General features: G+C 39.0%; 1 protein-coding gene across 1 annotated transcript in view; it reads right to left on the bottom strand.

Moving 5' to 3' along the window:
* LOC117472173 (solute carrier family 22 member 5-like) overlaps positions 1 to 26,229 on the bottom strand; it is a 62,326-nt gene that overhangs the window by 6,390 nt on the left and 29,707 nt on the right. The window lies entirely within an intron of this gene.

Genomic DNA, 26,229 nt, shown 5'->3' with positions numbered 1-26,229 from the left:
AATTGTGAAATGTGGAATGTGATCAAGTACTGATGCTGCATCAGTGCATATTGGGGCTGAACATCTGACTGTGAAGAATGTGGTACTACATATTGGAACAAATGATGTTGTGAAACAACAGTCAGAAGCGCTGAAAGAAGACTTTAAATGTCTGTTGGAAACTGTCAGCTCTCTAAATGCGGAGGTGTTCATCAGTGGCCCTCTACCGCCAGTCAGAAGAGGAGTGGAGAGATTCAGCAGACTGTTTGCACTGAACACGTGGCTTTCAGCTGCCTGTACTGACCATTCTGTCCATTTTATTGACAATTTTAACTTTTTCTGGGACCGCAGACATCTTTTTAAGGCAGATGGAGTTTGCCTGAACAAGTCAGGAGTGAAATTGTTTATCTCTAACATATTCAACTGCCTGCGTCATCAATCTGTTCCCTCTGCCAAGGACAAGCGGCAAGAAGAATCAAAACAGGAGAAAGACACAACACATCGTGCAGAAAACCCTGAAGAAGTATCACTGCACCCGCCTGAGGAATGTTCTGATTATGGGAGACCTATGACACAAATGGAGTAGTCTCCACTGCCCGTCACCCCCCCCTGTCAACGCCTTTGAGGATACTCTTCATTCATCCCCCAGCTCTCTCTACTCTCCACTCACCCTTTCACCCTCGCCCTCCCCCCTGGAGTTCGATGACCGCATGAAGGCGATACGCAGGGTTGGCAGCATGTCCTTTACCCCCGCCCCTCAACGACGCCCACCAAAATCACAGAAGACAAGCCTACGTCAACCACCTCCCCCCCCTGGCAGCATGTGCTTTACCCCCGCCCTTCCACAACGCCCACCAAAATCACCGAAGCAGAGACGCGCACCATCTCCCCCGTCTTCATCACCGTGCCTACGTCAACCACCTCCCCTCCCTTCAAGAAAGCATCTGCAGTCTCCGAAGCCTGATAAGGATGTGTGTGTACAAAACGCAACAAACTCTTACTGATATGTGCTGGGTGCAGGCTCAAGGGCGTTTGGCACTCTCAACTCTTTCCAGCACATGCCGGGGCCCTTCCTGCCTGTAGCTTTGCCGATATCTGTGTTGATAGGTAATAGATTAAGAGCGGTGAATCAGCTTAGAAACAGGAAGTGCTCAAACGTTTGTGTGAGTTTATCAAATTTAGCAGTGATTCCATGTCAGCCACAGCTTGTCACAAAAAATCTTACTGATAGTGTATTTAACAAACTTAAACTAGCTTTATTAATGTCAGGTCTTTGGCAGGAAAAACATTTTTAATCAATGATTTTATCACTGAGCACAATCTCGATTATATGTTTTTAACGGAAACTTGGATTGAACAAAATAACAGTGCAGCTGTTCTTATCGAATCAACCCCTCCCAACTTTAGTTTTATGAGTCAGGAAAGAATGCATGAGAAAGGGGGTGGAGTTGCTATTTTGTTCAATGATTCCATTCAATGCAGGAAGACATCTTATGGGGACTTTGCTTCTTTTGAATATGTGGCCCTTCAGCTGAAATGCTCCTCTCGAGCTCTGTTCCTAAATATCTATAGACCACCCAAATACTGTGCAAGCTTTTTTGATGACTTTACTGAACTGCTGTCTATAGTGTGTATTGACTTTGACCGTCTAGTCATTGTTGGTGATTTTAACATCCATGTTGACAACCCCCAGGACAGAGGGGCTAAAGAACTGTTTTGTGTTCTTGATAACTATGGACTGACTCAGCATGTGGCGGAGCCCACGCACAATAAGGGGCACACTCTGGACTTAATTATCTCAAAGGGTCTGAATATCTCTAAGGTTGTGGTGACTGATGTTGCACTCTCTGATCATTCCTGTGTTTTCTTTGAGAGCTCTATTTCTGTTCACAAAAATGTTCAGAAAGAGGTAACCACAAAGCGATATTTAACTGAAAATACTAGGGAAATGTTTACTCATAATTTTTCATCCTCACTTGCCCCTGCTAACATCTCAGTAAATGAGCTAGTAGATCATTTTAATTCAAAAATTAAAAATGTTATAGATACCATTGCTCCAACTAAGATAAAGGAAGTGATTGGCAAGAAAATATCTCCATGGAGAAAGGCCATGACCGTGAGAACAGAAAAAAGAGTGTCGAAAAGCTGAACGTAGGTGGCGAAAAACAAATCTCCAGGTTCACTTTGAAATCTATAGAGAGACTTGGCCTTTATAATTTGGAATTGAAAAACGCACGACAATCTTTCTTCTCTGACATCATTACCAAAAACAAAAACAACGCACGTGCCTTGTTTGCTACCGTCGACAGACTAACAAACCCCCCAGTGTCAGTAGCATCTGAATTTCTATCCACCAGGGCATGCAATGATTTTGCCTCCTTCTTCACTGACAAAATTCAGAAAATTAGACAAGCAGTCAGTGCCTCTGCATCAGGTACAGCAAATGTGTTGTCCCTATGTCCACCTAATATCAATTCAAACACCATGACACAATTCCATCAGATTAATGATAAAAACTTAGAGGACATTATACAACTTCTGAAATCCTCCTCCTGCTGCCTTGATATTATTCCAACAGGATTTTTCAAAGATGTTTTTCATTGCATGGCCTCAGATCTACTTCATATAGTAAACACATCTCTTCACTCAGGTATTTTTCCACAGGCCCTGAAAACTGCAGTCATTAAACCGCTCTTAAAAAAGAATAATCTAGATGCTTCAGTAATGAACAATTACAGGCCAATATCAAACCTGCCATTTCTAGGTAAAATCATTGAAAAAGTTGTATTTCAACAGTTGAGTAACTTCTTGCATTTAAATAACTGTTTGGATGTGTTCCAGTCAGGATTTCGTCCAAACCACAGCACTGAGACTGCTCTTGTAAAGGTCTTCAGTGACATCCACTTAAACACAGACAGTGGCAGAACTTCAGTGTTAGTATTATTAGATCTCAGTGCTGCGTTTGACACTGTTGACCACAACATATTACTAGACCGACTAGAAAACTGGGTGGGACTTTCGGCAACAGTTCTAAATTGGTTTGAGTCCTACTTAAAGGACAGAAACAACTTTGTTTCTATAGGTAAATACACATCTGAGTTGACAAATATGACATGTGGGGTACCTCAAGGCTCCATCTTGGGGCCTCTTCTCTTTAACATCTACATGCTACCACTGGCTCAGATAATGAAAAACAACAAAATAAGTTACCATAGCTATGCGGATGACACACACATTTACGTAACAATTTCACCAGGAGACTATGCTCCAATTCAAACACTGAGTAAGTGCATTGAACAAATCAATGACTGGATGTGTCAGAACTTTCTCCAATTAAACAAAGATAAAACTGAGGTAATGGTTTTTGGAGCCAAGGCAGAACGTATAAAAGTTAGCGCTGAGCTTCAGTCTGCAATGTTCAAAACAACAGATAAAGCCAGAAATCTAGGTGTAGTCATGGACTCTGACCTGAGTTTCAACACTCAGGTCTTCAGGGACTGGTCAGCTTTCTGTCCCCAGAGTCAGAACTAAACATGGAGAAGCAGCTTTCAGTTATTATGCTCCAAATATCTGGAACAAACTCCCAGAAACCTGCAGGTCCGCTGCAACTCTTACTACTTTTAAATCCAGGCTGAAGACTTTTCTTTTTGCCGCTGCTTTTAATTGAACTATTCATATCTTAAACTGCACTGTAACTTTTATCCATGTATTTTTTTCTTTTAATGTTTATTTTATTATCTTTTCTTTTTAATGACTGATTTTAAATGCCATTTTCTTAATGTCTTCCATTTTTGTAAAGCACTTTGAATTGCCTTGTGTTGAAAGGTGCTATATAAATAAACTTGCCTTGCCTTGCCTTGCCTTACTGTACTTAAGTAAAAAAATGTAAGCACATATACTTAAGTATTTTCACATGTTGCTATTTTACTCACTACATTTCTTTTACAGACTTAGTTACTGGTTACTTTGAAGATTTCGTTTTAAATTAATATATGTTATTATAGGTTAAGTTAGCCAGTGTGTGTATAAAACAATTCAAATAAACCCCACCTTTACCAAGTCCAACATTGAAGTTATGAACATATCAATACATGAATAATGATAATACAATTATATAAACTATATGGTGCTTATTTGTGTCATTCTGGTCCGTGTACGTTTTGTTAGTTTGATTTTTCGTTTGAACCAAAAAAACGAAAATACCAGCCTTTTTTCCTTTTAAATCAAAAACGAAAAATCGGGAAACCAAAGCCGTTTTCCCGTTTTTGTTGTTTGAATAAAAAAACGGATAACAAGAAGACCTAATTTAAAAAACGGTCCGGTTTTGGTTTTTGATAACAACTTCATTCCATTTTTTGTTTTGTATTGAAGAATGAAGAAAAGCAGTCCGGTCGACCAGAAGTTAAAGAACATATTTCAAAATAAAAGACACGAGGATATAATGGCAATGCTGTAAAAGTTCAATCCTGGAACCCAGAAGTCTGACGAGGATACGTTTATTTCTGCATTCACATGCAGATATGCGTTTATGGAGAATACAAGTATGCAAGCTCTTTGCATAACTTTATTTCGCTGACTTCCGGTTTGTACTGTGTCGGCAAATCCAGTGTCCAGCTTGTGTGACAACGTCATGTTTGTTGCATACCTGCAAGATTGACCTGTGACAAATGTCAGTGATGTGAACAGAACTGTTGCCCTACTTTCACCTGCACCCAGCAGCAAGCGGGAGAACGATATCTCATACAGTCGACCCCTAAAACAGTTCACACAGTAATGGAACAGTTGTTAACCATGATTTTGTCCAACTAGTCTATATTATGAATTTGATGTTTGTCTAAACTGCTAAGAAGCTGACAGCTGAGTTACAACAGAAAGACATGCAGGCCATAATCACTAGAGACGCTCAAAAGAGGAATGTGTGTGTAAGGCTTACATGAACTGAATTGAAACACTGTCCATTAGTTGATTAATAAACAAGAAATTCAAGTCAAAGTTTTAGGCATTTTCATTTTTAGCACGCTGTAAATATGGACTATGAATGAACACATGCAATGTGGAAACACACAAATAGGTTTATTCTCAATACTCATAACAGTATCAGACACAATGACTTTACTGAGAGTGAAGATGACATGAACATAGTTACTGTATGGTACTGAAGACAAAATACAATATATTGCATTTACCTCTTCCTCTAACTCTCTCTCCAAAATTGGCCTCCATTGTTGTGCACAACAAAGTGTTCAAGCTCAGGTTTCTAAGTGATCTAATTGGTTACGTGGCTTTTAACATGTTTCTGGGGGCAGGGGTTTGATAATTGAGTGTGGTATTTCAGTGGCAGTGTTTAGCAAACAACACACAGGCTGTCGGTTTTGAATAACGTGTCAAATGTAAATAAGAGTGTGTAGTTATTTGGTCAATCCAGTGTCCAGCTTGTCGCTGTGTGACAACGTCATGTTTGTTGCGATACCTACAAGATTTACCTGTGACAAATGTCAGCGATGTAAACAGAAATGTCGACCTACTTTCACCTGCACCCAGCAGCAAGCGGGAGAAATGTTTCAAGTTGTACTTGAAACATTTACGTCTACAATTAGGAGGGTGAGTAATTAAGCTTTTATTTCTGTAACGTTAAACTTATTGTTTTTCTTCAACAAGTTTGACTACATTGAAAGACAGAGGAGGGACAGTATGTGCATTCTTAATGAACATACTTTGTATTTTGTATGTGTCAGGGTGTTATGCTACAGGTCCATGAAGACAGGCCCCACAGTGAGTTCAGGATGAAGTGTTGTTACTGTCTTAGTTACCGTCCGGTTAAACATGTTCCTGGGGATTTGGCTCATTTTAGACAGATTAGACACAGCCAATAGTAAAACATAAACTTTAATATAACTAGCACAAGGTAGCTACTCCCCAGAAATGGACTGACTGGTCTGTGTGTGCTGCACAGAGGTCACAGTTGTGTTTTGTTCCTGTTCTGTTGTTAAAGAGTTATTTTTCTTCGTTCATAGTATAAAAGTAAATCAATTCATATCAGTATGTATAAGAAGTTGTAAGTAGAAAACATTTAGGAAAAAATATGTATTCTTATTAAAGAAATAATACAAAGCAAACTGAATACGTATTTATTTTGTTTCTCTTCTTACAGGTGGGGCTGAAAGACTCGACCCCCGTTGAGCTGGAGCATCATGGCTGCAGGTGTGACGTGTGTTACTCTCCTGCTCCAGTCACATGACTCCCAGTGGGTCCCCAGTACTCAGCTGTAGAGCAGCAGTGGTACAAACCAAGAACTATGGCAAGTCTGAGAATAATGTCATTAAATACTAAAACTACACACTCATCATGTCTCATACACATCTCATCATTTCTATATCTTGCTTAAACCCAGTGTGTAGAACCAGGCCCGGTAGAGCACATGGCTGGGATGTCCGCAATCCAAAGCAGAGAACAATGTCAGAGAAAGTCAAGTGAGAGATTAGTAGTTATGTGAAAGTACGCTATGCACACAGAATAGTTTATGTGTTGATGTCTCTGAGAGCTGAGAGGTGCTGGATCTGTCTGCCCTCAAAGTGCCAGGGATCTACAAGGACTTCACTGCTGCTTCTGCACCATACAGTAGGTATCCCTGTGAGGTGCCACTAGTGGACTCTGCTCTCTGTAAAGTTCAAGCTGGCAGTCCCCTTGTCATATGAACATCACCATGACAGCTAGAAGTCAATTTCTGGGGAGTAGCTACCTTGTGCTAGTTATATTAAAGTTTATGTTTTACTATTGGCTGTGTCTAACCTGTCTAAAATGAGCCAAATCCCCAGGAACATGTTTAACCGGACGGTAACTAAGACAGTAACAACACTTCATCCTGAACTCACTGTGGGGCCTGTCTTCATGGACCTGTAGCATAACACCCTGACACATAAAAAATACAAAGTATGTTCATTAAGAATGCACATACTGTCCCTCCTCTGTCTTCAATGTAGTCAAACTTGTTGAAGAAAAACAATAAGTTTAACGTTACAGAAATAAAAGCTTAATTACTCACCCTCCTAATTGTAGACGTAACTTCACAAGTACAACTTGAAATATTTCTCCCGCTTGCTGCTGGGTGCAGGTGAAAGTAGGTCGACATTTCTGTTTACATCTATGACATTTGTCACAGGTAAATCTTGTAGGTATCGCAACAAACATGACGTTGTCACACAGCGACAAGCTGGACACTGGATTGACCAAATAACTACACACTCTTATTTACATTTGACACGTTATTCAAAACCAACAGCCTGTGTGTTGTTTGCTAAACACTGCCACTGAAATACCACACTCAATTATCTGCCCCCAGAAACATGTTAAAAGCCACGTAACCAATAAGATCACTTAGAAACCTGAGCTTGAACACTTTGTTGTGCACAACAATGGAGGCCAATTTTGGAGAGAGAGTTAGAGGAAGAGGTAAATGCAATATATTGTATTTTGTCTTCAGTACCATACAGTAACTATGTTCATGTCATCTTCACTCTCAGTAAAGTCATTGTGTCTGATACTGTTATGAGTATTGAGAATAAACCTATTTGTGTGTTTTCACATTGCATGTGTTCATTCATAGTCCATATTTACAGCGTGCTACAAATGAAAATGCCTAAAACTTTGACTTGAATTTCTTGTTTATTAATCAACTAATGGACAGTGTTTCAATTCAGTTCATGTAAGCCTTACACACACATTCCTCTTTTGAGCGTCTAGTGATTATGGCCTGCATGTCTTTCTGTTCTAACTCAGCTGTCAGCTTCTTAGCAGTTTAGACAAACATCAAATTCATAATATAGACTAGTTGGACAAAATCATGGTTAACAACTGTTCCATTACTGAGTGAACTGTTTTAGGGGTCGACTGTATGAGATATCGTTCTCCCGCTTGCTGCTGGGTGCAGGTGAAAGTAGGGCGACAGTTCACAGGTAAATCTAGCAGGTATGCAACAAACATGACGTTGTCACCAGTCTATGGTTGTCACACAGCGACAAGCTGGACACTGGATTTACAGACACAGTACAAACCGGAAGTCGTACAAACCGGAGGTCAGCGAAATAAAGTTATGCACAGAGCTTGAATACTTGTATTCTCCATAAACGCATATCTACATGTGAATGCAGAAATAAACGTATCCTCGTCAGACTTCTGGGTTCCAGGATTGAACCTTTACAGCATTGCCATTATATCCTCGTGTCTTTTATTTTGAAATATGTTCTTTAACTTCCGGTCCACCGGACCGCTTTTCTTCATTCTTCAATAGAGTGGCGAAGTCCCTCCCTTTCCGGTTGAGCTCCATGGGACCTTATTTCGGAAAAATTATGTATTGAAGTCAATGGAGAGAGAAAGATTATCTTTCAATCCCGTTTGAATTGTGCCACGAATTACACATATGATGTTTGTCAATTTAAAAGATAATTTTGCAAGTCAAAAAAAAAAAAAATGTGTCGTAAAACTGTGAAGTAACACATTTGTTTGTGTGAAACGCTCAATGAACTACATCTCTGGTCAACCACACACGTCACCAAGATGGCCGTCACTACTGTCTTGTCAACAAACGATTGACTATCACCACAATGAAACACGTCCTGAAGAATGTCATGCAAAGCTGCCTGTCTGCCTTCCTTTGATTCTCTCTGAACTGCCTGGTCGTTTTAATGTTTAATGTCAACCATTTGTGCAGATAGCATGAAGTAGTCTAAAATGGACAACATTGTTAGGAGATTTAAACTATACAGCGATTCTGCACTGCGCTCAGCTCAGCCGTCTCTCGAGTTTGTTATAATTTTTTCTGCCATTAGTTCTTCGTGAGATCGATCCTGTTGGACTCAGTAGGCTAGTAGTGAAACTTCTCCCTCAAGAATGTGGGAACAAGAATGCATGTTTCTCTGCTATTTTGAATCAGCGTTAAAACACCTTTCTTCATGAGACTGATATTGTTGGACAGAGTATTTTAAGAGGATATGGTAGACATGATATCAGCAATACTTCCAGTCAGTAGTCCGGCAGCAGCATTTTTACCCCTTGGAAAGTCTTGCCCGCTATTTCAATTGACTTTGATTGAAGTTAATAACAATATTGATATTATATAGATATATAGATATAGCATATTTGATGCAGTCTTTCTGAACACTTTTAAAATAAAATACTGCAAATTAAGAATATTTCTAATGTTCTGCACAGATAGTGCCTTAACTTGAATTTGAAAACACGTGGCAGCTTTATTAATACCGTAGATGAAAAGATTTGTGGAAGGATACATTCTTCATGGGCTTCAATGGCTCTCTAGATAAAGGGCGTTTTATGGTTGCTTGTATTATCCTCAGATAGGGGTTTGTTTAAATAACTAGTGACATTTTAATAAATATTGCAAAAAAGGGCTCCAAAAAAGGCATATATCCTGGCCGGCTTAGCCAGTGTGTATTTTTTCAAGCACCACAAGATTCATAGTTTATAAAGTACAATTCTGGGCCATTGATTGTGTCATTCTCCAAACTCATACAGTAAAAATTGCTGTTTTTGAAGCCTTAAAATGGTGCAGGAAAAGGACTTTACATTGTATTATACTTAAAGACAGGACTATTCAGTTAAGAGAAGAGAAAAAAGGAAAGCAAATTGTTATAATGGGTGATGTAACATTAATGACAGACATAAATTGAGGTCCTTGGCACTCAGGCGCCGTTTACACGAGAAGAAAACTGCTTGTATCTGCATAGTTTCGCGTGCGTATAGCCCTATTATTTACACGAGGCCAATAGAAACTGACCCCACAAACAATAACGGGTCCCAAGGTGGATAGATTTGCAAACGAAACGCTCTGGGGGGTCAACCGAGTCCGTGTAATCACCTCGATACGAATATTTCCTGAAAAAATAACGATAGCCCCGCCTCTCCCCACCTCTCCTGCTCACTGCTGTAGCAACTATCAAAAATAGCTGTGTTAATTAAACGCACAAGGGGTTCTTGAATGAAATAATATTATAAAAGGCAAACCAGAATTGTTAACGCCCAATATACTCCTTAAACAAAATAAACAGAGTCAGATTTCATGCATTGATCCATTATATTGACAAAGGAGGATCTCACCCGGTGTTTGTAGAGAATATCTCTCTCTTTCTGAGCCGTCCTCTCCACGGAGACGTGCTTCTTGGTCGGGATGCAATATCCACAGATTCGGTTTCTTTCAGTTTCTTTCAGTTTCAGTTTCAGTTTCGGGGCTTAAACAGAAGGGTAGCCATGGCAACATTGCAGCGGGGCTGCTCGGTTGCTCTTCTTCGCGGCTTTTGGTGTATTTTGGCGGAAGTTACAGCGCCACTTACAGTCCCAGCATATGTACTACAGCGTTTCCAGCGGCCTCGTTTGAACAGACACGTTAAATGAAACAAATGCATGTGAACGGAAGACTTTTTTGAATACGCATACTGTGCATAAACGCAAACGGTCCCGTGTGAGCGGGGCCTCAGACTCAGAGGGGTCATTTTGTGATCATGGGGCATCACCCTTACAGCATCAGGACAATATCATATGGAGTCAGACACTGGAAGTGTGCTGGAGGCGTTGACTGGGACTGATGGAAGGATGAGGCTGATGAGACTGAAGAATCTGCGAGGAACGAATTAGCGGCTGAGAAATAGTTATATATTAAAAGACAGCAGCATCATAAGAGGGCAACCAGAGTGACAGAGTGTGTTACTTTGCTGAAGGATATTTGGGACCAGCTATCCAGGCCAGTCTCTAAAGAAGTTCCAAGGTGTAAAAATGCTGCTGCCGGAGTACTGACTGGAAGTATTGCTGATATCATGTCTACCATCCTCTGTCCAACAATATCAGTCTCAGGAAGAAATGTTTTTTAACGCTTATTAAAAGAAAAACATGCATTCTTGTACTCGGGAGGGGACATTGACAGAGGATTACTGGAAAAGTACACAGTAAGTACTTCATATAGCTACTTGTGGGGGTAGTAGTTTCTGTGGTACTGAGACCAACAGGATCAATCTAACGAAGAACTAATGGCAACAAAAAATAATTCCCTCATCAAACTTAGCAGAAGTGGCTTGATTTTGTTCTCAGCAGGGGACTTTGACAGAGGATTTCTCAAAAAGTACACAGTAAAATTACTTCAATGTATTGTTAGTATAGGCTAACTAATATAAAGTCAAACAGTATCAATTTCATTCAGTGTTATAGCAGAATGTTTAATACAGCGTATTTCTGATATTCATTAAAGATCACATGGTATTCCATATGATGTGTGTTACTGAGTTGGGTCACACACAGTTAGAGAGACAATGGTCGTTCTGAATTATCGATAGATGTATTCATTTTAAGTGAGCTGACACAGAGGTTAGAGGAAGTTCAGAGAAGGCCTAAGGTTATAAAAAACAGTTCACCTTTTTGTTTGTTAACTACTCCTAAAGATGTCATGAGACGATGACGTTTAAACATATACAAGTATAGCTTTCAGAGAGAAAAACATGTGACATTTGTGTGATAGGCTGCATGGTCAAATGTGTGTGCGTTAAACATGCTTAGGGAAAATGTGTGTGTGTTCATTGCAGTGGCTATATATGCTGTATGATTGTTGCTACTGTGGGGGGCATTTCCGCGATTGGCTGCTGTGGCAGCAGGTGATGTACTCCCCATTATTGTTTGTTTGTTTGTTGCAACAACTAAATAATAATTACTGATCAGCTATGTCTGTGTTTGTGTTTTATTGATTCCTCTCTGTTACATTCTTTCCTGTTGTGTTATGCTGGACCGCCACAACAAACTAATGGTAAAATTGTATTTTTATCATTCATCAAAGATAGCAGAAAAACATGCATTATGTAGGCTACTATGGAGGGGACTCTGACAGAGGATTACTCACAAAGTACACAGTAAAAGTACTTCATTTCATTTCTGGTAGTGTAGCACCCATAAGGTTGAGGTTGTCTACCTGCACATGCATGTTTATATCACAAGGGGGCAGATCACCTGATGGTTCATCATTGTTTTATGCTGGAGATGAACAGAAGAAGTGTGTCTGTGTGTTGTGCTTTGAGATTGTTTGAGATGCTGACATCTTGCACATGTGCCTTGTGGAAGTTAATAAATGAACGTTTTCTACACCTATAATACCCTTGCGGTCTGAGTGGTGTAACAGTAGCAGTCAAATTAGTACCGAGTCCAACAGTGTCAGTTTTATTAAGAACTTGTGGACAAAAATATTTGTATCACTCATTGAATATAGCAGGGAAAAAAATGAAGAGCAGCTGATTTGAAAAATCAAACTCGAGAGACGGCTGAGGTGACCATGGTGCCAGAAAGCCACAAGTGGGACAGAGCTCTGTCCCACTTGTGGCACAAACATACTCTAGAGTTTTTTACCAAAAGTTCTTAATAAAACTGACACTGTTGGACTCGGTACTAGTTTGACTGCTACCAGAAATGAAATGAAGTACTTTTACTGTGTACTTTTTGAGTAATCCTCTGTCAGAGTCCCCTGCTGAGAACAAAATCAAGCCACTTCTGCTCTAGAGTATGTTTCTGTGGGACAATGTGGCCCGTGGGACATGTAAATGCAATGTCGACGTGTGAACTGTCAACGGGGGGTGGAGAGACACTATGGACGCTCGTGAACTGTCAGCGGGGGGGGGGGGGGGGGGGGGGGTACACTGTGAACTTCTGTCGCCTGTCAGCGCAACTTACATGATGCCGTTTAAAACCATAGACTGTATACAGTTTAAAACATATAATAATAAAGGGCGGTGCCGGCCGTCAGCGAACCGAGCCGGCCTTTCTCCACATCTGATTCATGTCATAAATCAGATTTTAGAAAAGCGTTTTAGCCAATCAAAATGAAATATGCGGGACATCGTCTCAATTTGCGGGACGCACCAAAAGTCGTGAAAATGCTGTGCAATACCGCACAAAGCGGGACATCAGGGGCCTCATTTATAAAGGGATATACGCTCAAAAAATGGCGTACGCCAGTTTCTACGCAATGTTTGCGATTTATAAAATACTAACTTGACGGGAAAATGTGCTGTCCTCCACGCAAACTCTAACCCATGCGTACGCACTAAGCACACAAACGGGAGAGACGAGAAACTGCAACACCGTTGGCAGAAGGAAGAATGGAGAGAAATATGTGGAAATAATACCATAAATAAAATGTTACCTCTCATTTATCAAATATGAAGAATTCATTTTCAAACATTGATTAAAGCCAATCTTAAAATGATTAAACAAACGCCTGTTTGAGACTCCTCAGTGCACACAAAAACATAACTTGGAGAAATAAATAAATACGGATATGCTATTTAAAACCACCTCGAATATGTTGTGTTAATGTTATGAAATGTTTTCTCATAAATGATGCGGTAAGCAGGAGGACAGAATTACGTCTAAACTGACGGCGTTTTGCATTTCTATAGGTTGTAGATACGAGCATGGTTTTAATACTATCACGTTTAATCGTGTTTTATGCCGTTTGCCAAGACTTGATAAGTCGCTCGTAAAACACAGGAGGTATGGAAACTAAGAACACCATATGTGGTAAATTGTACAGCTAATATAACACAACACATTAGTTGTATTTCCTTTAACTGGTGGATTATGGATATATAGTTGCTGATCGACAGCTGGAACACAAACCACCAAATACAACAAAAATAATTCAGATCCAGTTGTCATGACTCCACTCCGGAGGGATTCCCCGATCATTTCTTACAGTTTCTCATCAAGGGGGTGTCTCCTGTCCCCGGTACAAACACACTGCCTGAGGAAGGTTATGTGTATTTTTTTTGTCATTAACTTTTTTCTGACCACTTATTTATTTATTTTGGTGACGATCCGACCTCCATGCTGCTACTCTGGTTCAAACTGCATCCACCAAACAATATGATTTATCTCGACCTCCCCACAATAACCAAAATCTGACACGGTGTGAGATGTCTTTTTTAGCTGTTCTATCGTAATTTCCTGCGATCTTCTTCATGCAGTCAGTCAAAATGAATGAATGAATGGGCGTTTCTTTGACTATGTATAGGCAAATATGGGCGTTACGAGTCGATTGTGATTTATCAAGGGAAACAGGCGTAGGGAGTGCCGTACGCACTTCCCTCGCCGGTACGCAATGTTTTGTGAATCGGAAAATGGCGGAAAATGTATGTACCTATTTTTGTGCTTTGTACTACGTAAGCAACCTTCCTACGTCAATCCTACGCAAGGCGTTATAAATGAGGCCCCTGGTCACCCAGACGGCTGAGTTGACCGCAGTGCAGAATCGCTGTATAGTTGAAATCTCCTAACAATGTTGTCCATTTTAGAAATAGGCCTATTATATTTACAGCCCTTAATAACATTCATTTTCTAGGCTCAATGTGTGTCTTGGCCGTTTTCATTGTGATCGCTAAATTCCCCTTGTTTATAATAATCACAGTTCCTTCAACAGGATGCTGTAGTGATTCAAAGTGTGATTTTAGCATAGCCTACGAGTGCTTTTGTTTTGAAATCACTTCCGTGAGTTTCGTCTGCGCTCTTATTTTGTAAGGTAACTTCCGGTAGCAGAATATGAAAAAACGGGGTTTTTTTTTGTTTCTGTTTTTTAGTGATTTTATTTTTTGTTTTGAGAAGTAGAAAATGAAAATCATCCCGTTTTTTAAGTTTAGTAAATCCCTTTTTGACCGTGATAAAGAAAAACGCCTTGTATTTCAATTTTGGTTTTTCAATTTGAAAACGAAAATCAAATATCCAGTCGTTTTTTGTTTTTGAATTTCCATTTGTGAAAAGAAAATCCAATGACCAAAACATACACTGACCGGACGGGGTCAGTGTATGTTGTGGTCATTGGATTTTCTTTTCACAAATGGAAATTCAAAAACAAAAAACGACTGGATATTTGATTTTCGTTTTCAAATTGAAAAACCAAAATTGAAATACAAGGCGTTTTTCTTTAACATGGTCAAAAAGGGATTTACTAAACTTAAAAAACGGGATGATTTACATTTTCTACTTCTCAAAACAAAAAATAAAATCACTAGAAAACAGAAACAAAAAAACCCCCCGTTTTTTCATATTCTGCCACCGGAAGTTGTCTTTCAAAATAAGAGCGCAGATGAGGACGGTCAATCCGTGTATCTACGGTCCATTTGTTTTCACAACGAAAACAGCCATGACACATATTGAGCCCAGAAAATGAATGTTATTAAGGGCTGTAAATATAATAGGCCTATGTCTAAAATGGACAACATTGTTATGAGATTTAAACTATACAGCGATTCTGCACTGCGCTCAGCTCAGCCGTCTCTCGAGTTTGTTATAATTTTTTCTGCCATTAGTTCTTCGTGAGATCGATCCTGTTGGACTCAGTAGGCTAGTAGTGAAACTTCTCCCACAAGTACTATGAAGTACTTACTGTGTACTTTTTGAGTAATCCTCTGTCAATGTCCCCTCCTGAGAACAAGAATGTATGTTTCTCTGCTATTTTGAATCAGCGTTAAAACACCTTTCTTCATGAGACTGATATTGTTGGACAGAGTATTTTAAGAGGATATGGTAGACATGATATCAGCAATACTTCCAGTCAGTAGTCCGGCAGCAGCATTTTTACCCCTTGGAAAGTCTTGCCCGCTATTTAAATTGACTTTGATTGAAGTTAATAACAATATTGATATAATATAGATATATAGATATAGCATATTTTATGCAGTCTTTCTGAACACTTTTAAAATAAAATACTGCAAATTAAGAATATTTGTAATGTTCTGCACAGATAGTGCCTTAACTTGAATTTGAAAACACGTGGCAGCTTTATTAATACAGCAGATGAAAAGATTTGTGGAAGGATAAATTCTTCATGGGCTTTAATGGCTCTCTAGATAAAGGGCGTTTTATGGTTGCTTGTATTATCCTCAGATAGGGGTTTGTTTAAATAACTAGTGACATTTTAATAAATATTGCAAAAAAGGGCTCCAAAAAAGGCATATATATCCTGGCCGGCTTAGCCAGTGTGTATTTTTTCAAGCACCACAAGATTCATAGTTTATAAAGTACAATTCTGGGCCATTGATTGTGTCATTTCTCCAAACTCATACAGTAAAAATGGCTGTTTTTGAAGCCTTAAAATGGTGCAGGAAAAGGACTTTACATTGTATTATACTTAAAGACAGGACTATTCAGTTAAGTGAAGAGAAAAAAGGAAAGAAAACTGTTATAATGGGTGATGTAACATTAATGACAGACATAATATGAGGTCCTTGGCACACATTTTGTGATCATGGGGTATTACCCTTACAGCATCAGGACAATATCATATAAAGTCAGACACTGGAAGTGTGCTGGAGGCGTTGACTGGGACTGATGGAAGGATGAGGCTGATGAGACTGAAGAATCTGCGAGGAACGAATTAGCGGCTGAGAAATAGTTATATATTAAAAGACAGCAGCATCATAAGAGGGCAACCAGAGTGACAGGGTGTGTTACTTTGCTGAAGGATATTTGTGACCAGCTATCCAGGCCAGTCTCTAAAGACTTTCCAAGGTGTAAAAATGCTGCTGCCGGAGTACTGACTGGAAGTATTGCTGATATCATACCATCCTCTTAAAATACTCTGTCCAACAATATCAGTCTCAGGAAGAAATGTTTTTTAACGCTTATTAAAAGAAAAACATGCATTCTTGTTCTCGGGAGGGGACATTGACAGAGGATTTCTCAAAAAGTACACAGTAAAATTACTTCAATGTATTGTTAGTAGTAATATCCTTCAGCAAAGTAACACACTCTGTCACTCTGGTTGCCCTCTTATGATGCTGCTGTCTTTTAATATATAACTATTTCTCAGCCGCTAATTCGTTCCTCGCAGATTCTTCAGTCTCATCAGCCTCATCCTTCCATCAGTCCCAGTCAACGCCTCCAGCACACTTCCAGTGTCTGACTCCATATGATATTGTCCTGATGCTGTAAGGGTGATGCCCCATGATCACAAAAGGATCCCTCTAGAGCAGGGGTCACCAACCTTTTTTAGGGTGAGGGCTACTTTAAAAAAATAAAACAAGTCAGGGGCTACTTTTACCCCTTTTGTTGTTTTTGTTTTTTGCAGTGTATATATTTAGCACATTTTAACATTATGATATGCTTACCTTTAACCTTTGTGTGCTGTTTGGGTCTGTGGGACCCGTTTTCAGTGTTTACTAAAAGAACATGTATGCAATTTAATTATTTTAACCTGCTTTATTTGGGGGTGGACGGGCCTCACCTCCTCTAGGGGGGTCCGGGGGCATGCACCCCCGGGAAGATTATTTTTAAATGTTGAAGTGAAATGCATCAATCTGGAGCACTTTGAGCACAACATAAATTGATGGATACAGCTCTCAACACTCAGATGAAAGGGAGCTGTATACTTTTCAATAATCCAAACATCTTTAGAATATGATCACAACCAATAACAAATCATTTAAACTTGTTTATTCTTATCTTACTTTATTTTTTACAACTAGGCTATATTAAATAGATAAAGGTGTGCTCTCTCTCTCTCTCTCTCTCTCTCTCTCTCTCTCTCTCTCTCTCTCTCTCTCTCTCTCTCTCGCTCAAAGAGGCTGTGTGCTCCTCCGTGTCGATGACGGCTTGCGTTAAAAAATAATAATAAACATATTTGTAAAGTGGGGGGACACAAACGGGATTTCGAAAAGAGCGGGGGACATTTCCCCCCTGTCCCAGGTGGAAATTACGTCATGCGTGTGTGTGCGTCAAGTGCAATAAATATATATGCAAGTTGCAACACACAGAGTAAAACTCTGCCCCTCATGTGTTGTATAGGCTGGCATGATAGGTTGTTCAATGGGGCTGATGTGTTGTGTAGATTCTGCCAGAAGGAAAATCAGCGGTGAGCTGCCACTCCACATTTGCTTTTCTTCCAGACTGCAACGCTGGTCCCGCAAATCAAGCAAGAACGTGATTGGTCGATATTCATTGTGGGGGTGGGGGGAGGAGGGGTGTTAGATAGATATAGAGTTGTAGTAAGTAGATAGAGTTCGCTATGATTTAGGTTTCGTTTATGCATAGGGTAGATTCTTTTATTTACATTTCCTTTTTTGTTTTGTGTATTTTATACATTTTGGATTTGCTTGGCGAGCTATTTTTAGAACATGCCCCGCGGGTGACTCACGTTGCCCCTGCGGGCGACTAAGTGCCCGCGGGCACCGTGTTGGCTACCCCTGCTCTAGAGTCTGAGTGCCAAGGACCTCATATTATGTCAGTCATTAATGTTACATCACCCATTATAACAGTTTTCTTTCATTTTTTCTCTTCTCTTAACTGAATAGTCCTGTCTTTAAGTATAATACAATGTAAAGTCCTTTTCCTGCACCATTTTAAGGCTTCAAAAACAGCCATTTTTACTGTATGAGTTTGGAGAAATGACACAATCAATGGCCCAGAATTGTACTTTATAAAATATGAATCTTGTGGTGCTTGAAAAAATACACACTGGCTAAGCCGGCCAGGATATATATGCCTTTTTTGGAACCCTTTTTTGCAATATTTATTAAAATGTCACTAGTTATTTAAACAAACCCCTATCTGAGGATAATACAAGCAACCATAAAACGCCCTTTATCTAGAGAGCCATTAAAGCCCATGAAGAATTTATCCTTCCACAAATCTTTTCATCTGCTGTATTAATAAAGCTGCCACGTGTTTTCAAATTCAAGTTAAGGCACTATCTGTGCAGAACATTACAAATATTCTTAATTTGCAGTATTTTATTTTAAAAGTGTTCAGAAAGACTGCATCAAATATGCTATATCTATATATCTATATAATATCAATATTGTTATTAACTTCAATCAAAGTCAATTTAAATAGCGGGCAAGACTTTCCAAGGGGTAAAAATGCTGCTGCCGGACTACTGACTGGAAGTATTGCTGATATCATGTCTACCATATCCTCTTAAAATACTCTGTCCAACAATATCAGTCTCATGAAGAAAGGTGTTTTAACGCTGATTCAAAATAGCAGAGAAAGATGCATTCTTGTTCTCAGGAGGGGACATTGACAGAGGAGTACTCAAAAAGTACACAGTAAGTACTTCATAGTACTTGTGGGAGTAGTTTCACTACTAGTCTACTGAGTCCAACAGGATCGATCTCACGAAGAACTAATGGCAGAAGAAATGATAACAAACTCGAGAGACGGCTGAGCTGAGCACAGTGCAGAATCGCTGTATAGGTTAAATCTCCTAACAATGTTGTCCATTTTAGACATAGGCCTATTATATTTACAGCCCTTAATAACATTCATTTTCTGGGCTCAATATGTGTCTTGGCTGTTTTCGTTGTGAAAACAAATGGACCGTAGATACACGGATTGACCGTCCTCATCTGCGCTCTTATTTTGAAAGACAACTTCCGGTAGCAGAATATGAAAATACGGGGGGTTTTTTTGTTTCTGTTTTCTAGTGATTTTATTTTTTGTTTTGAGAAGTAGAAAATGAAAATCATCCCGTTTTTTAAGTTTAGTAAATCCCTTTTTGACCGTGATAAAGAAAAACGCCTTGTATTTCAATTTTGGTTTTTCAATTTGAAAACGAAAATCAAATATCCAGTCGTTTTTTGTTTTTGAATTTCCATTTGTGAAAAGAAAATCCAATGACCAAAACATACACTGACCGGACGGTCAATCCGTGTACTGTGGCGCGTTTGCACTGTACTGTAGGTGCGCCGCATTTGCACTTCAGATGCTACCCCCGCAAAATGAAGAACCCTCCGCAAAATGAGGCCCCCTCCGCGAGGTGAGGCCCCACGCAGTCTGCGTGATCGGCCTGTAGGGAGGGCCCTGATACAAATATTATTATTATTATTTTTTACTACAAGTTCTTAATAAAACTGACACTGTTGGACTCGGTATTAGTTTAACTGCTACCAGAAATTAAATGAAGTACTTTTACTGTGTATACTTTGTGAGTAATCCTCTGTCAGAGTCCCCTCCATAGTAGCCTACATAATGCATGTTTTCTGCTATCTTTGATGAGTGATAGAAAGACAATTTTACCATTAGTTCTTAATGAAATTGATACTGTTTGACTTTGTATTAGTAAGCCTACTACTAACAATACATTGAAGTACTTTTACTGTGTATTTTTTTAGAAATACCCTGTCAAAGTCCCCTGCTGAGAACAACATCAAGCCACTTCTGCTAAGTTTGATGAGGGAATTATTTTTTGTTGCCATTAGTTCTTCGTGAGATTGATCCTGTTGGACTCAGTACTAGTGAAACTACTCCCACAAGTACTATGACGTACTTACTGTGTACTTTTCCAGTAATCCTCTGTCAATGTCCCCTCCTGAGTACAAGAATGCATGTTTCTCTGCTATTTTGAATCAGCGTTAAAACACCTTTCTTCCTGAGACTGATATTGTCTTTTAAGAGGATGGTAGACATGATATCAGCAATACTTCCAGTCAGTACTCCGGCAGCAGCATTTTCACACCTTGGAAAGTCTTTAGAGTCTGGCCTGGATAGCTGGTCACAACTATCCTTCAGCAAAGTAACACACACTGTCACTCTGGTTGCCCTCTTATGATGCTGCTGTCTTTTAATATATAACTATTCCTCTGCCGCTAGTTCGTTCCTCGCAGATTCTTCAGTCTCATCAGCCTCATCCTTCCATCAGTCCCAGTTAACGCCTTCCAGTGTCTGACTCCATATGATATTGTCCTGATGCTGTAAGGGTGATGCCCCATGATCACAAAATGACCCCTCTAGAGCAGGGGTGTCAAACTCAAAATTAAAAAATGGGTACTAGTCGAGGGCCGGACTGGTTCAATGTTTATTGGAAAACGTATTGAAATTAACTTATTGCACATATTAAACCTGGAACTAACAAAGCTTAAATTATTGCCTATAAAAACAACATTAAATAATCAGTTGCATTCATTTCTTATGGCTCTATCTGCAGCTTTTCCAGAGTCATTTCTTATGATTACATTTTTCCACAGGCCAACAACAGCTTCAACAAAACTATTTCCCTCAAAGAACAAACCAAACATGCCCTGTTGTCGTGAGAGAAAAAGTGCAGAAGGAAACATCCATGTAAACTCAGTTTGCTGCTCTGTGATGCTAGTTCAAGCCAGATACTTGGCATCTCATCTTGGGTGCAAGTTCATCAATGTTTGGGGTCAGGCTCGGAGCTGAGGAAATCGGGCACAAATTGGTTAATTGCCATGGATGTGGTGTTTGATATAGTTTACGTTCAATTTCAACTATTTTAGGCAGAAAAACGTATATTGACTAAAACTTTTAAAATAATTTACTATAATTTAGAAAGGTTTTTGTGAGAAATCATTTAAAAAAGTAAACTTTTTTTCATTTTATATTTTAATTTGAAATGTTTGCACACAATATTATTAATTTAAACATTTTTATCCATTTTTTAAATTATGAATCCATTAATTGTATTGTGTTTCCTTGAGGCTGGGGAAGATATCCAGCATGTAGTTCAACATGCAAATGTTGTAATACAAGTAAGTATATAAGTATAACATGGAAAAGTAAATAAAATACGTTTAGTGTGGATTTATTTTCTCTCACCTTGTAATTACACAATCAAACCATCTATAATTTCGCTCTGGCCTTCACTCACAAAAAAACATTTTGTTGAATTGCACACATTTTTCGAAGCTCTATTGACTGACATGCAATGACTGGGACTGATGGAAGAATCTGCGAGGAATGAACTAGGAGCAGAGAAATAATCCTATTTAAAAGACAGCAGCTTCATAAGAGGCCAACAAGAGTCACAAGGGTGTGTCAGTGTGCTGAAGGAGTTGGGACCAGCTATCCAGGCCACACTCTAAAGACTTTACAAGGGGTAAAAATGCTGCTGCCGGAGTACTGACTGGAAGTATTGCTGATATCATGTCTATCTTATCCTCTTAAATGACTCTGTCCAACAATATCAGTCTCAGGAAGAAAGGTGTTTTAACGCTTATTCAAAATAGCAGAGAAACATGCATTCTTGTTCTCAGGAGGGGACATTGACAGAGCATTACTCAAAAAGTACACAGTAAGTACTTCATAGTAGCCTACTTGTGGGAGTAGTTTCACTACTAGCCTAGTCCAACAGTGTCAATCTCACGAATAACTAATGACAGAACAAATAACAAACTCGAGAGACGGCTGAGTTGACCGCAGTGCAGAATCGCTGTATAGTTTAAATCTCCTAACAATGTTGTCCATTTTAGACATAGGTTTATTATATTTACAGCCCTTAATAACGTTCGTTTTCTGGGCTCAAAGTGAGTCTTGGCCGTTTTCATTGTGATCGCTACATTCTCCTTGTTTATAATAATCACAGTTCCTTCAACAGGATACTGTAGTGATTTAAAGTGTGATTTTAGCATAGCCTACGAGTGCTTTTGTTTTGAAATCAGTTCCGTGAGTTTCGCCTGCGCTCTTATTTTGTAAGGTAACTTCCGGTAGCAGAATATGAAAAAACGGCAGTTTTTTTGTTTCTGTTTTCTAGTGATTTTTGTTTTTGTTTTGAGAAGTAGAAAATGAAAATCATCCCGTTTTTTAAGTTTAGTAAATCCGTTTTTGACCATGATAAAGAAAAACGCCTTGTATTTCAATTTTGGTTTTTCAATTTTAAAACGAAAATCAAATATCCAGTCGTTTTTTGTTTTTGAATATCCATTTGTGAAAAGAAAATCCAATGACCAAAACATACACTGACCCAAAACATACACGACCAAGGTACGTTTTAACCGTTTGTTTTTTAGTTCTAATTGAAACTAATAATAAAACAGAAACGGGTCGTTTTTTTGTTTTTCAATTTTGCCCCAAAACCAAAAAACGGAAATTCAGCTCGTTTTTTCGTTTTTCTGTTCTTACTGTTAAAACAAGTATACCACTCAATGTTTCGTTTCCATAGGTGGGTGGGTCTCCAGTGCCTCCTTGCTTCTGATTGGCTAGTTTGCCCTATGCTTACACTGTACTCTTCAAAATAAAGGTTCATACTCTTTGCCTAGACAGTGCAGTGCGTGTTTGCACGAATATATGGCTACATGCAAAACATACAGAAGACAGTCTGTCCGTGTGTGGGTGCGTATGTGTGTGCGCATCTGTCGGTCTGTTGGTCTGTCTGTCTGTCTCGCGATCTGTCTATCTAGCTGTCTGTCTTGCACTGTCAGCCATGAATCCCTATCTTATAAAGTATGAGTATCTCTCTGTTTGATATTACTGACACTGCTGAATTGATGCGGGCGTATTTCCCGTTTGCGTGGTCAAGTCAGCATCGAGGTTTTTTTCTTCAAATCTATATTAAAATAGCTTGGAGGTTGAGGATTGATAAATACTATTTAGAGTACTTTTACTGTATACTCTGTCAAACTCCCCTCTTGAGTACAATAATGCATGTTTTCTGCTATCTTTGATGAGAGATAAAATGATGTTCTGCCATCAATTCTTAATGAGAGTGATACTGTTTGACTCAGTAGGCTATACTAATTTAACTACACCAACAAGTACTTTTTCAGGTATTCTTTTTCAAATTCCCCTCCTTAGTACAAGAATGCATCTTAAATAAAAATGTATATAGGGCAAACTAGCCAATCAGAAGCAAGGAGGCACTGGAGACACACCCACCTATGGAAACGAAACATTGAGTGGTATACTTGTTTTAACAGTAAGAACAGAAAAACGAAAAAACGAGCTGAATTTCCGTTTATTGGTTTTGGGACAAAATTGAAAAACAAAAAAACGACCCGTTTCTGTTGTTTTTTTTGTTTCAATTAGAACTAAAAAACAAACGGTTAAAACATACCTTCGTCATACACTGACCGGTTTCCCGTTTTTTCGTTTTTGATTTAAAACAAAAAAACAAAAAAAGGCTGGTATTTTCGTTTTTTGGTTCAAACGAAAAATCAAACTAACAAAACATACACGGACCTTTTTTTAATTAGGTTTTCTCGTTATCCGTCTTTTGATTCATACAACAAAAACGGAAAAACGGCTTTGGTTTCCCGTTTTTTCGTTTTAAATAAAAAAACGAAAAAAAGGCTGGTATTTTCGTTTTTTGCCTTTTGGTTTAAACGACAAATCAAACTAACAAAACGTACACGGACCCATTTTAATCCGTGTATCTACCGTCCAATTGTTTTTCTTTATTAAACACGTAAACGGAAGAACGTCTGAGAGACGTTTTTTTTGCTTTTTGCTTTTTACCTTACTAAATGGTCTAATGGTCTAATGGTCATTGGAGCGAGGGGCGGGGCTAAACTCACGGAAGTGATTTCAAAACAAAAGCACTCGTGTGCTGGAACGGTGATAATAAACAAGAGGAAACTAGGGGCTGTTCTCATTTCATCAAATCCCCCTCCTCGACTCCTCAACTCCTCGGTCCTCCGGTAGTGACCTGGAAATGAATTTTAGCGCGCCATGTTGAAGGACATCTCATTTCTCTAAATGCACATCGAGGACTGAGCATCGAGCGTCGAGGAGGCTCTCTGGAGGAGCTATAATCGAGGATACACTGATGGGTCCTCCACGGTCCTCCACGGCTCCTCCGCTCGCATCTCCTGTGGGCGGGACTAAGTCTCGAGGATAGGAGTCGAGGAGGGGAGTCGAGGAGGGGAATTTGATGAAATGAGAACGGCCCTAGGTGAATTTAGCGATCACAACGAAAACGGCCAAGACACATATTGAGCCCAGAAAATGACTGTTATTAAGGGCTGTAAATATAATAAGTCTGTGTCTAAAATGGACAACATTGTTAGGAGATTTAAACTATAGCCTACAGCGATTCTGCACTGCGGTCACTCAGCCGTCTCTCCACTTTGTTTTTTCAAATCAGCTGCTCTTCATTTTTTGTCCTGCTATATTTGATGATCGATACAAATATTTGTTATCATAAGTTCTTAATAAAACTGACACTGTTGGACTCGGTACTAGTTTGACTGCTACCAGAAATAAAATGATCACTTTTACTGTGTACTTTGTGAGTAATCCTCTGTCAGAGTCCCCTCCATAGTACATAATGCATGTTTTCTGCTATCTTTGAGGAATGATACAAATAAATTGTTACCATTAGTTCTTAATGATATTCATACTGTTTGACTGTGTATTAGTTAGCCTGCTACTAACAATACATTGAAGTACTTTTACTGTGTATTTTTGGAGTAATCCTCTGTCAGAGTCCCCTCCATACTGTACATAATGCATGTTTTCTGCTATCTTTGATGAGTGATAAAAAGACAATTTTACCATTAGTTCTTAATGATATTGATACTGCTGGACTCCGTAGTCTTACACCTACTACCACAATACAATGAATTACTTCTAGTGTGTTGTTTAAAAAATCCTCTGTCAATGTCCCCTCCTGAGAACAAAATCAAGCCACTTCTGCTAAGTTTGATGAGGGAAAAAATGATTTTTCTTCTTGAGATTGACACTGTTGGACTCAGTACTAGTGAAACTACTCCCACAAGTACTATGAAGTACTTTTACTGTGTACTTTTTGAGTAATCCTCTGTCAATGTCCCCTCCTGAGTACAAGAATGCATGTTTCTCTGCTATTTTGAATCAGCGTTACAACACCTTTCTTCATGAGACTTATATTGTTGGACAGAGTATTTTAAGAGGATATGACATGATATCAGCAATACTTCCAGTCAGTACTCCGGCAGCAGCATTTTTACACCTTGGAAAGTCTTTAGAGACTGGCCTTTAGCAAAGTGACAAACCCTTGTGACTCTTGTTGGCCTCTTATGACAATGCTGTCTTTTAAATAGGACTATTTCTCTACTCCTAGTTCATTCCTCGCAGATTCTTCCATCAGTCCCAGTCATTGCATGTCAGTCAATAGAGATTCGAAAAATGTGTCCAATTCAACAAAATGTTTTTTTGTGAGTGAAGGCCAGAGCTAAATTATAGAGTGTTTGATTGTGTAATTAAAGGTGAGAGAAAACAATTCCGCATCCTCCTATGAAACGTATTTTATTTACTTTTCCACTTATACTTACTTGAAATAAAACATTTGCATGTTGAACTGCTGGATATCTTCCTCAGCCTCAAGGAAATACAATAAAATAAATGGATTCATAATGAAAAGAATATTGATAAAAATGTATAAATTAATAATGTTGTGTGCAAACATTTCAAATTTAAATATAAAATGAAAAAGAAGTTTACTTTTGAAATGATTTCTCACAAAAACCTTTCTAAATTATAGTAAATTGTAAAAAAAGG

The sequence above is a fragment of the Trematomus bernacchii genome, unplaced genomic scaffold (assembly GCF_902827165.1).
Source record: "Trematomus bernacchii unplaced genomic scaffold, fTreBer1.1, whole genome shotgun sequence".
Taxonomy (NCBI): Eukaryota; Metazoa; Chordata; class Actinopteri; order Perciformes; family Nototheniidae; genus Trematomus; species Trematomus bernacchii.
This window is presented reverse-complemented; position numbering and strand designations above follow the sequence as displayed.